Source organism: Grampus griseus (genome assembly GCF_964374135.1).
Source record: "Grampus griseus genome assembly, chromosome: 4".
NCBI lineage: Eukaryota > Metazoa > Chordata > Mammalia > Artiodactyla > Delphinidae > Grampus > Grampus griseus.
In genome coordinates, this window is record NC_138997.1 from 45,349,854 (window position 1) to 45,362,961 (window position 13,108).

Genomic DNA, 13,108 nt, shown 5'->3' on the forward strand with positions numbered 1-13,108 from the left:
GTAATGTTCTATAAATAGCAGTTAGGTCAAGGTGGTTGGTAGGACTCAAATTATCTAAGTTCTTACTGAGTTTTTGGTCTAGTTTTTCTGTTAGTTGATGAGGCAGAGATGTTATGATTATGAATTTGTATTCTCTCATTAATTATGTCTGGTTTTGCTTTGTGTATTTTGATGTTCTAATAGGTGCATATGTATTTATGATTATTATTATTTTTCTTTTTTAACAGCCTTATTAAAATATATTACATATACCATAAATTTCACCCATTTAAAGTGGACAATTCAGTGGTTTTTAGTATATTCACAGAGTTGCACAACTATCACCGGACACTTTCATGACACCCAAAAGATACCCATATGTATTAACAGTAAATTCTCATTCCCTCAACCCCCTGACAACCCCCATATTAATCTACTTTCTGTCTCTATGGATTTGTCTACCCTGGATATTTCTTTACTTTTTTTTTTTTTTTTTTTTTTTTTTTGTAGTACGCAGGCCTCTCACTGTTGTGGCCTCTCCCGTTGCGGAGCACAGGCTCCGGACGTGCAGGCTCAGCGGCCATGGCTCACGGGCCCAGCCGCTCTGCGGCATGTGGGATCCTCCCGGACCGGGGCACGAACCCGTGTCCCCTGCATCGGCAGGCGGACTCTCAACCACTGCGCCACCAGGGAAGCCCTACTTTTTTTTTTTTAACATCTTTATTGGAGTATAATTGCTTTACAATGGTGTGTTAGTTTCTGCTTTATAACAAAGTGAATCAGTTATACATTTACATATGTTCCCATATCTCTTCCTTCTTGCGTCTCCCTCCCTCCCACCCCTCTAGGTGGTCACAAAGCACCGAGCTGATCTCCTTGTGCTCTGCGGCTGCTTCCCACTAGCTATCTATTTTACGTTTGGTAGTGTATATATGTACATGCCACTCTCTCACTTTAATCACAGCTTACCCTTCCCCCTCCCCATATCCTCAAGTCCATTCTCTAGTAGGTCTGTGTCTTTATTCCCATCTTACCCCTAGGTTCTTCATAACATTTTTTTTCTTAGATTCCATATATATGTGTTAGCATATGGTATTTATCTTTCTCTTTCTGACTTACTTCACTCTTTATGACAGACTCTAGGTCCATCCATCTCACTACAAATAACTCAATTTTGTTTCTTTTTATGGCTGAGTAATATTCCATTGTATATATGTGCCACATCTTCTTCATCTATTCATCCGATTGTGGATGCTTATGTTGCTTCCATCTCCAGGCTATTGTAAATAGAGCTGCAATGAACATTTTGGTACATGACTCTTTTTGAATTACGGTTTTCTCAGGGTATATGCCCAGTAGTGGGATTGCTGGGTCATATGGTAGTTCTATTTGTAGTTTTTTAAGGAACCTCCATACTGTTCTCCATAGTGGCTGAACCAATTCACATTCCCACCAGCAGTGCAAGAGTGTTCCCTTTTCTCCACACCCTCTCCAGCATTTATTGTTTCTAGATTTTTTGATGATGGCCATTCTGACCGGTGTGAGGTGATATCTCATTGTAGTTTTGATTCGCATTTCTCTAATGATTAATGATGTTGATAATTCTTTCATGTGTTTGTTGGCAATCTGTGTATCTTCTTTGGAGAAATGTTTATTTAGGTCTTCTGCCCATTTTTGGATTGGGTTGTTTGTTGTTTTGATATTGAGCTGCATGAGCTGCTTGTAAATTTTGGAGATTAATCCTTTGTCAGTTGATTCATTTGCAAATATTTTCTCCCATTCTGAGGGTTGTCTTTTCGTCTTCTTTATGGTTTCCATTGCTGTGCAAAAGCGTTAAAGTTTCCTTATGTCCCATTTGTTTATTTTTGTTTTTATTTCCATTTCTCTAGGAGGTGGGTCAAAAAGGATCTTGCTGTGATTTATGTCATAGAGTGTCCTGCCTATGTTTTCCTCTAAGAGTTTGATAGTTTCTGGCCTTACATTTAGGTCTTTAATCCATTTTGAGCTTATTTTTGTGTATGGTGTTAGGGAGTGATCTAATCTCATACTTTTACATGTACCTGTCCAGTTTTCCCAGCACCACTTATTGAAGAGGCTGTCCTTTCTCCACTGTACATTCCTGCCTCCTTTATCAAAGATAAGGTGACCATATGTGCGTGGGTTTATCTCTGGACTTTCTATCCTGTTCCATTGATCTATCTTTCTGTTTTTGTGCCAGTACCATACTGTCTTGATTACTGTAGCTTTGTAATATAGTCTGAAGTCAGGGAGCCTGATTCTTCCAGCTCCGTTTTTTGTTCTCAAGATTTCTTTGGCTATTCGGGGTCTTTTGTGTTTCCATACAAATTGTGAAAGTTTTTGTTCTAGTTATGTGAAAAATGTCCGTGGTAGTTGGATAGGAATTACATTGAATCTGTAGATTGCTTTGGGTAGTAGAGTCATTTTCACAATGTTGATTCTTCCAATCCAAGAACATGGTATATCTCTCCATCTATTTGTATCATCTTTAATTTCTTTCATCAGTGTCTTATAATTTTCTGCATACAGGTCTTTTGTCTCCTTAGGTAGGTTTATTCCTAGATATTTTATTCTTTTTGTCGCAATGGTAAATGGGAGTGTTTTCTTAATATCACTTTCAGATTTTTCATCCTTAGTGTATAGGAATGCCAGAGATTTCTGTGCATTAATTTTGTATCCTGCTACTTTACCAAATTCATTGATTAGCTCTAGTAGTTTTCTGGTAGCTTTCTGGTAGCATCTTTAGGATTCTCTATGTATAGTATCATGTCATCTGCAAACAGTGACAGCTTTACTTCTTCTTTTCCAATTTGGATTCCTTTATTTCCTTTTCTTCTCTGATTCCTGTGGCTAAAACTTCCAAAACTATGTTGAATAAGAGTGGTGAGAGTGGGCAACCTTGTCTTGTTCCTGATCTTAGTGGAAATGGTTTCAGTTTTTCACCATTGAGGACGATGTTGGTTGTGGGTTTGTCATATATGGCCTTTATTATGTTGAGGAAAGTTCCCTCTATGCCTACTTTCCGCAGGGTTTTTTATCATAAATGTGTGTTGAATTTTGTCAAAAGCTTTCTCTGCATCTATTGAGATGATCATATGGTTTTTCTCCTTCAATTTGTTAATATGGTCTATAACATTGATTGATTTCCGTATATTGAAGAATCTTTGCATTCCTGGAATAAACCCCACTTGATTATGGTGTATGATCCTTTTAATGTGCTGTTGGATTCTGTTTGCTAGTATTTTGTTGAGGATATTTGCATCTATGTTCATCAGTGATATTGGCCTGTAGTTTTCTTTCTTTGTGACATCCTTGTCTGGTTTTGGTATCAGGGTGATGGTGGCCTCGTAGAATGAGTTTGGGAGTGTTCCTCCTTCTGCTGTATTTTGGAAGAGTTTGAGAAGGATAGGTGATAGCTCTTCTCTAAATGCTTGATAGAATTCGCCTGTGAAGGCATCTGGTCCTGGGCTTTTGTTTGTTGGAAGATTTTAAATCACAGTTTCAATTTCAGTGTTTGTGATTGGTCTGTTCATATTTTCTATTTCTTCCTGATTCAGTCTTGGCAGGTTGTGCCTTTCTAAGAATTTGTCCGTTTCTTCCAGGTTGTCCATTTTATTGGCATAGAGTTGCTTGTAGTAATCTCTCATGATCTTTTGTATTTCTGCAGTGTCAGTTGTTACTTCTCCTTTTTCATTTCTAATTCTATTGATTTGAGTCTTCTCCCGTTTTTTCTTGATGAGTCTGGCTAATGATTTATCTATTTTGTTTATCCTTTCAAAGAACCAGCTTTTAATTTTATTGATCTTTACTATTGTTTCCTTCATTTCTTTTTCATTTATTTCTGATGTGATTTTTATGATTTCTTTCCTTCTGCTAACTTTGGGGTTTTTTTGTTCTTCTTTCTCTAATTGCTTTAGGTGCAAGGTTAGGTTGTTTATTCAAGATGTTTCCTGCTTCTTAAGGTAGGATTATATTGCTATAAACTTCCCTCTTAGAACTGCTTTTGCTGCATCCCATAGGTTTTGGGTCGTCGTGTCTCCATTGTCATTTGTTTCTAGGTATTTTTTGATTTCCTCTTTGATTTCTTCAGTGATCACTTCGTTATTAAGTAGTGTATTGTTTAGCCTCCATGTGTTTGTATTTTTTACAGATCTTTTCCTGTAATTGATATCTAGTCTCATAGCGTTGTGGTCGGAAAAGATACCTGATACAATTTCAATTTTCTTAAATTTACCAAGGCTTGATTTGTGACCCAAGATATGATCTATCCTGGAGAATGTTCCATGAGCACTTGAGAAAAATGTGTATTCTGTTGTTTTTGGATGGAGTGTCCTATAAATATCAATTAAGTCCATCTTGTTTAATGTATCTTTTAAAGCTTGTGTTTCCTTATTTATTTTCATTTTGGATGATCTGTCCCTTGGTGAAAGTGGGGTGTTAAAGTCCCCTACTATGAATGTGTTACTGTCGATTTCCCCTTTTATGGCTGTTAGTAGTTGCCTTATGTATTCAGGTGCTCGTATGTTGGGTGCATAAATATTTACAATTGTTATATCTTCTTCTTGGATCGATCCCTTGATCATTGTGTAGTGTCCTTCTTTGTCTCTTGTAATAGTCTTTATTTTAAAGTCTATTTTGTCTGATATGTGAAATGCTACTCCTGCTTTCTTTTGATTTTCATTTGCATGGAATATCTTTTTCCATCCCTTCACTTTCAGTCTGTATGTGTCCCTAGGTCTGAAGTGGGTCTCTTGTAGACAGCATATATAAGGGTCTTGTTTTTGTATCCATTCAGCCAATCTGTGTCTTTTGGTGGGAGCATTTAGTCCATTTACATTTAAGGTAATTATCGATATGTGTGTTCCCATTCCCATTTTCTAAATTGTTTTGGGTTCGTTATTGTAGGTCTTTTCCTTGTCTTGTGCTTCTTGCCTAGAGAAGTTCCTTTAGCATTTGTTGTAAAGCTGGTTTGATGGTGCTGAAGTCTCTCAGCTTTTGCTTGTCTGTAAAGGTTTTAATTTCTCCATCAAATCTGAATGAGATCCTTGCTGGGTAGAGTAATCTTGGTTGTAGGTTTTTCTCCTTCATCACTTTAAATATGTCTTGCCACTCCCTTGTGGCTTGCAGAGTTTCTGCTGAAAGATCAGATGTTAACTTGATGGGGATTCCCTTGTGTGTTATTTGTTGTTCCCTTGCTGCTTTTAATATGTTTTCTTTGTATTTAATTTTTGATAGTTTGATTAATATGTGTCTTGGCGTGTTTCTCCTTGGATTTATCCTGTATGGGACTCTCTGTGCTTCCTGGACTTGATTAACTATTTCCTTTCCCATATTAGGGAAGTTTTCAACTATAGTCTCTTCAAATATTTTCTCAGTCCCTTTCTTTTTCTCTTCTTCTTCTGGGACCCCTAAAATTCGAATGTTGGTGCATTTAATGTTGTTCCAGAGGTTTCTGAGACTGTCCTCAGTTCTTTTCATTGTTTTTTCTTTATTCTACTCTGCAGTAGTTATTTCCACTATTTTATCTTCCAGGTCACTTATCCGTTCTGCCTCAGTTATTCTGCTATTGATCTCTTCTAGAGTATGTTTAATTTCATTTGTTGTGTTGTTCGTCGTTGCTTGTTTCCGCTTTAGTTCTTCTAGGTCCTTGTTAATTGTTTCTTGCATTTTTTCTATTCTCTTGCCAAGATTTTGGATCATCTTTACTATCATTTTTCTGAATTCTTTTTCAGGTAGACTGCCTATTTCCTCTTCATTTGTTAGGTCTGGTGGGGTTTTTTCTTGCTCCTTCATCTGCTGTGTGTTTTTCTGTCTTCTCATTTTGCTTATCTTACTGTGTTTGGGGTCTCCTTTTTTCCAGGCTGCAGGTTTGTAGTTCGTGTTGTTTTTGGTGTCTGTCCCAGAGGCTAAAGTTGTTTCAGTGGGTTGTGTAGGCTTCCTTGTGGAGGGGACTAGTGCCTGTGTTCTGGTGGATGAGGCTGGATCTTGTGTTTCTTGTGGGCAGGTCCACGTCTGGTGGTGTGTTTTGGGGTGTCTGTGGCCTTATTATGATTTTAGGCAGCCTCTCTGCTAGTGGGTGGGGTTGTGTTCCTGTCTTGCTAGTTGTTTGGCATAGGGTGTCCTGTAGCTTGCTGGTCGTTGAGTGAAGCTGGGTGTTGGTGTTGAGATGGAGATCTCTGGGAGACTTTCATCATTTGGTATTATGTGGAGCTGGGAGGTCTCTTGTGGACCAGTGTCCTGAAGTTGGCTCTCCCACGTCAGAGGCACAGCACTGACTCCTGGCTGCAGCACCAAGAGCCTTTCATCCACACGGCTTGGGTAATTCACTTATGTGTTCTAGATTTTAGCTTTGTCTTCAAAGCCCAGGAAGTAACATCACTGCACCCATCAGAGCCAGTTCCATAGTTTCAGTTGTTGCTGTACATCCTGCGCCAGTTGTGTCTATAAAGTACTACTACTGTCTGTTTGATGGATTTGCTTTATATCACTGAGGTTCATCTCATTTGGCATCCCTGCCAGTGTTGGAGGGTCTCCTGCAGATTTGTGGGGTGGCTGTGGCTCACCATGGGGACGAGGACACTGGCAGCAGAAGTTCTGGGAAGTACTCCTTGGCGTGAGCCCTTGCAGAGTCTGCCATTAGCCCCACAAAAGAGCCCAGGTAGTCTATTTATGATTATCTTTCTGATGAATTGACACCTTTATTATTATGAAATGTCCCTCTTTGTGGTAATACTTTTAACCTTGAATTTTATTTTATCTGATATTAATATAGTCACTCTGGTTTTATGATTAGTCTTTACATGTTTTGTCTCTTTTCATCTATTACTTTCAAACTTTATATACTTAAATGTGTTTTGCAGAAAACATAAAGTTGGATCTTGATTTTTATAATTTATTTGGACAATTTCTGTCTTTAAATTGTAGTGTTTAGGCCACTAAAATGTAGTATAATTCTTCCTAAATAACATACATGACTACCATGTTATTTGTTTTCTTTGTCTCTTCTGTTTTTTGTTTCTTTGTTCTTTATCTTTCCTGACTTCTTTTGGGTTGTTTGAATATTTTAAAAATTCCTCTTTAACTTATGAACTGGCTATATAGTTATAGATTTTAAGAAAATTAATAGTCTAGGGATTACAATTACAGATCCTGATGCTCAGTAATTTATTAAAATCCTTTTTTCCCCCTGTCGTTCAAATTGGATCGTTTCTACTGATCTATTTTCAAGTTTAGTGACTCCATCATCTCTATTTTGCTTTTAAATTCTTTCAGTGTATTTTTAAATTTCAGGTACTGTATATTTTAGTTTTATCATTTCCATTTGTTTCCTTTTTATAGTTTTTATTTATCTGATGAGATTTCCTATCTTTTTGTTCATTATGAGCTTTCATTAATGAACGTTTCCTTTATCTCACTGAGCATAGTTATAGTAGCTGGCATAATTTTTTTGTGTGTGCTGATTCCAACTTCTGGATTATTTCAGGACTGGTCTTTGCTGATTGTCTCTTCTCTCGAGATTGTGTCACAAATTCCTGCTTCTTCCTGTGTCAAGCAATTTTAGATTATAACTTGGATGATGTGAATATTATATCCTGAAAACTCTGCATTCTGTTATAGATTCCTCCAAAGAGTGTTGATATTTTTGTTTTCACAAGCAACTAATGTGGTTGGAATCATATTACTTATTTTTCTTATTTATTTTTGGCTGCTTTGGGTCTTTGTTGCTGCGCATGGGCTTTCTCTAGTTGTGGTGAGTGGGGGCTATTCTTCGTTGCGGTGCACAGGCTTCTCATTGCGGTGGCTTTTCTTGTTGTGGAGCATGGGCTCTACGCTCACGGGCTTCAGTAGTTGCAGCACACGGGCTCAGTAGTTGTGGCACGTGGGCCCCAGAGAGCGTGGGCTCAGTAGTTGTGGCTCACTGGCTCTAGAGCACAAGCTCAGAAGTTGTGGTGCACGGGCTTAGTTGCTCCACAGCATGTAGAGTCTTCCTGGACCAGGGCTCGAACCTGTGTCCTCTGCATTGGCAGGCAAATTCTTAACCACTGTGCCACCAGGGACATCCTTATAGTATAGTTGTATTAACTATAGTCACTGTGTACATTCCATCCCCAGGACTTATTTATTTTATAACTGCAAGTTTGTACCTTTTGACCACCTTCACACATTTTGCTCATCCCATTCATCCATCGATCTATTGATGGACCCTTAAGTTGTTTCCATGTCTTGAGTATTGTAAATAATGTTGCAGTGAACATGGGCGTGCTGATATTTAAGATTCTGATTTCATTTCCTTCTGTTAAATACCCAGAAGTGGGATTGCTGGATCATATGGTGGTTCTATTTTTAATTTTTTGAGGAAACTTTATACTATTTTCTGTAGTGGCTGTACCAATTTACGTTCCCACAAACAGTACATAAGTGTTCCCATTTCTCTACATTTTTGGCAGCACCTGTTATTTCTTATCTTTTTGGTAATAGCCATTCTAACAGTTGTGAGGTGATAGCTCGTGGTTTTGATTTACATTTCTCTGATAATTAGCGATGTTGAACACCTTTTCATGTGTCTGTTAGGTATCACTATGTCTTTGTTGGAAAAACATCTGTTTAGGTCCTCTGCCCATTTTTAAATTAGGTTGCTTATTTTTTTTGATGTTGAGTTGTATGAGTTCTTTGTATATTTTGGGTGTTAACCCCTTATCAGATAAGTGGTTTGCAAATATTCTCTCTCATTCTGTAGGCTGCCTTTTCATTTTGTTGATGTTTCCTTTGATGTACGGAAGATTTTTAGTTTGATGTAGTTCCACTTGTTTATTTCTGCTTTTCGGTGTCAAATCCAAAAAATCATTGTTGTGATCAATGTCAAGGAACTTACATAGATTGTAAGGTTTCAGGTCTTACCTTCAAGTCTTTAATCCCTTTTGAGTTGATTTTTCTGTGTGGTGTGAGATAGTGGTCCAGTTTCATTCTTTTTCATGTTGTTGTCCAGTTTTCCCAGTACCATTTATTGTAGAGACTATCTTTTCCCCATTGTATATTCTTTGCTCCTTTGTCATAAATTAATTCACCATGTATGCATGGGTTGATTTCTTTTTTTAAAAAATTTTATTTATTTATTTTTGGCTGCGTTGGGTCTTCATTGCTGCATGTGGGCTTCCCATTGCAGTGGCTTCTCTTGTCGCGGAGCATGGGCTCTAGGTGTGTGGGCTTCAGTAATTGTGGTTCATGGGCTCAATAGTTGTGGCACATGGGCTCTAGAGCGTAGGCTCAGTAGTTGTGGTGCATGGGCTTAGTTGCTCTGTGGCATGTGGGATCTTCCCAGACCAGGGCTTGAACCCCTGTCCCCTACATTGGCAGGCAGATTCTTAACCACTGCACCACCAGGGAAGCCCTCATGGGTTGATTTCTGAGCTCTCTATTCTGTTCCACTGATCCATGTGTGTGTTTCTATGCCAGTAGCATATTGTCTTGATTACTATCACTTTGTAATATAGTTTGAAATCAAGAAGTCTGATGCTTCCAGCTGTGTTCTTATTTCTCAAAATTGCTTTAGCTATTTGGGGTCTTTGTGGTTCCATATAAATTTTAGGGTTGTTTATTCTATTTCTGTGAAAAATGGCATTGGATTTTTTTTCATATACATGTATGTATTCTTTTAAAAATTCTTTTCCCAATTAGGTTGTTACAGAATATTGAGCAGAGTTCCCTGTGCTATACAGTAGGCCCTTGTTGGTTATCCATTTCAAATATAGCAGTGTGTACATGTCAATCCCAAACTCCCTAACTATCCCAACCCCCCACTCTTCCTCCCTGGTAACCATAAGTTCATTCTCTAAGTCTGTGAGTCTGTTTCTGTTTTGTAAATAAGTTCATTTGTATCACTTTTTTCCGATTCCGCATATAAGCGATATCATATGATACTCTTTGTCTGACTAACTTCACTCAGTATGACAATCTCTGGGTCCATCCATGTTGCTGCAAATGGCATTATTTCATTCTTTTTAATGGCTGAGTAATATTCCATTGTGTATAAGTACCACATCTTCTTTATCCATTCTTCTGTCGATGGGCATTTAGGTTGCTTCCGTGTCTTGGCTATTGTAAACAGCGCTGCAATGAACATTGGGGTGCATATATCCTTTTGGACCATGTTTTTCTCTGGGTATATGCCCAGGAATGGGATTTCAGGATCATATGGTAGCTCTATTTTTAGTTTCTTAAGGAACCTCTATACTGTTCTCCATAGTGGCTGCACCAATTTACATTCCCAACAGTGTAGGAGGGTTCCCTTCTCTCCATATCCTCTCTAGCATTTATAGTTTGTGGATTTTTTTTTTTTTTTTTTTTTTTTGCTGTACACGGGCCTCTCACTGTTGTGGCCTCTCCTGTTGCGGAGCACAGGCTCCAGACGCGCAGGCTCAGTGGCCATGGCTCATGGGCCCAGCCGCTTTGTGGCATATGGGATCTTCCCAGACCGGGGCATGAACCTGTGTCCCCTGCATCGGCAGGCGGACTCTCAACCACTGCACCACCAGGAAAGCCCTGTTTGTGGATTTTTTGATGATAGCCATTCTGACCGGTGTGAGGTGGTACCTCATTGTATTGATTTGCATTTCTCTAATAATTAGTGATGTTGAACATCTTTTCATATGCCTCTTGGCCATCCATATGTCTTCTTTGGAGAAGTGTCTATTTAGGTCTTCTGCCCAATTTTTGATTGGGTTGTTTGTTTTTTTATTGTCAAGTTGTCTGAGCCCTTTGTATAGTTTGGAAATTAAGCCCTTGTCAGTCACATCATTTGCAAATATTTTCTCCCATTCCATAGGTTGTCTTTATGGTTTCCTTTTCTGTGCAAAAACTTGTAAGTTTGATTAGGTCCCATTTGTTTATTTTTGTTTTTATTTCTATTGTCTTGGGAGACTGACTTAAGAAAACATTGGTGCAGTTTATGTCAGAGAATGTTTTGCCTATGATCTCTTCTAGGAGTTTTATGGTGTCTTGTCTTATATTTGTCTTTAAGCCATTTTCAGTTTAGTTTTTGTGCATGGTGTGAGGGTGTGTTCTAACTTCATTGATTTATATTCAGCTGTCCAACTTTCCCAGCACCTCTTGCTGAAGACACTTTTTCCCATTTTACATTCTTGTCTCCTTTGTTGAAGATTAATTGACCATAGGTGTGTGGGTTTATTTCTGGGCTCTCTATTCTGTTCCATTGATGTGGATGTCTGTTTTTGTGCCAATACCACACTGTTTTGATTACTGTAGGTTTGTAGTATTGTCTAAAGTCTGGCACAAAGTCCTGCTTTGTGTTTTTTCCTTAGGATAACTTTGGCAATTCCAGGTCTTTTATGGTTCCATGTAAGTTTCAGGATTATTTGTTCTAGTTCTGTGAAAAAATGTCATGGGTAATTTGATAGGGATCGCATTAAATCTGCAGATTGCTTTGGGTAGTATGCCATTTTAACAATATTAATTCTTCCGATGTAAGAGCATGGGATATCTTTGCATTTCTTTGAATCATATTTAATTTCCTTTATTAATGTTTTATAGTTCTCAGCATGTAAGTCTTTCACCTCCTTGGTCAGGTTTATTCCCCTTTATTTATTTATTTATTTGGTGTGATTTTAAAAGGTATTTTTTTTTATGTTCCCTTTCTGCTATTTCATTGTTAGCATTAAGAAATGCAACTGATTTCTGTACGTTAATTTTGTATCCTGCTACCTTGCTGAAATCATTTATCAGTTCTAGTAGTTTTTGTGTGGAGTTTTTAGGGTTTTCTATATATAGTATCATGTCATCCTTAGCTATGTGATTTCTGTTTGATATTTTCTTGTATATCTCTCTCCTTTTACAAATTTTCACTTTGTTCACACATTGTTCTCTTGACCTTGGTGAGCATCTTTATGGCCATTATTTTAAACTCTTTATCAAGTAAATCATTTATCTCCACCTCATGAAGGTCTTTTTCTGGAGTTTTATCTTTTGTTTAAAACATGTTCTTCCCTTTCTTAATTTTCTTCGACTGTGTTGGTTTCTGTGCGTTAGAAAAAACAGCCTCCTCTCCCAGTTTTAAAGGGATGGCCTTGTTTATCATTCACCCGTGCCCTGGTTCTTGGTTGTCTCTCAAATGTTTGTGATTGTTCAAGCTCCTTTCTTTGTGCTTAGTAGCCACCAGTAGTTGACGGTGTGCCAAGCCCCATCAGTGACCCAAAGGGAGGATCTCAGTCAGCACCTAGATGCAGGCTGACTGGAGCCAGACCCTCAGGCAGTAGCTTTTAAAGTATGCAGAAGTACTTCTTTCAGGGGAAGACTAGGAGACGGACATTTCTGTCTCTTTCCTCTGCACTGAGCCCTGGGGTAATAGCTGTTAAGAACTGTTGTTTGCTACCATCCTGTTGAACCCTTGAACAGAAGCCCTGCTGGCCACCAGAGCCAGGCTATCATAGGATGTGTCCTCTGGGCAGCAGCCGTGAAAGCCAGGATGCCAGGTGTGTGTACAAGATCCTTTTTATGGAGATACGGGCAACGTGGGGCAGGGCAGAGGGAGAGCATGAAACTAGTACCCACTGGCCTCCCTGGTCTCTGGACAGGATTGCAGTAGCACCCCCCCCACCCCCACCCCGCCGCCCATATGTGGTAAATTAGAAGCCTGACCCTCAGGCCACAGCTTTTAAGATCTGCAAATAGGCCTCTTTCACAGAAAGACTGGGCTCTTCTGTCTGCTGCCTCTGCACGGTGCCCTGGTGAGGACAGCTACATTGAGTCTGTGCAAGTCCCTTAAGAACTGTTTCTTGGTTCACTATAGCCTTCTGAGTCTTAGGGACAGAAGCCCTGTTGGCTTTCGGAGGTAGATGTTTTGAGGGGCCATCTCTCAGGTGGAAGTCTTAAAAGTTGGGGCACCAGATGTGTAATCCAAACCCTTTACTCCTCGGGGAGAAGCTGGGAGTTATGACTTCCTCCCCCAGTTGTTGTCAACTACACCCAGGGTGGGGTTTGGTGAGATTGTTTCAGACTCTCCAGCCTGTTTTCTTCTTGTTCATCCAATGTATAGGAGTTGCTTGGCTAGTTTCTGGATTTTTTGTTTTTTTCAGAGGGAATTGTTCTATGTGTAGCT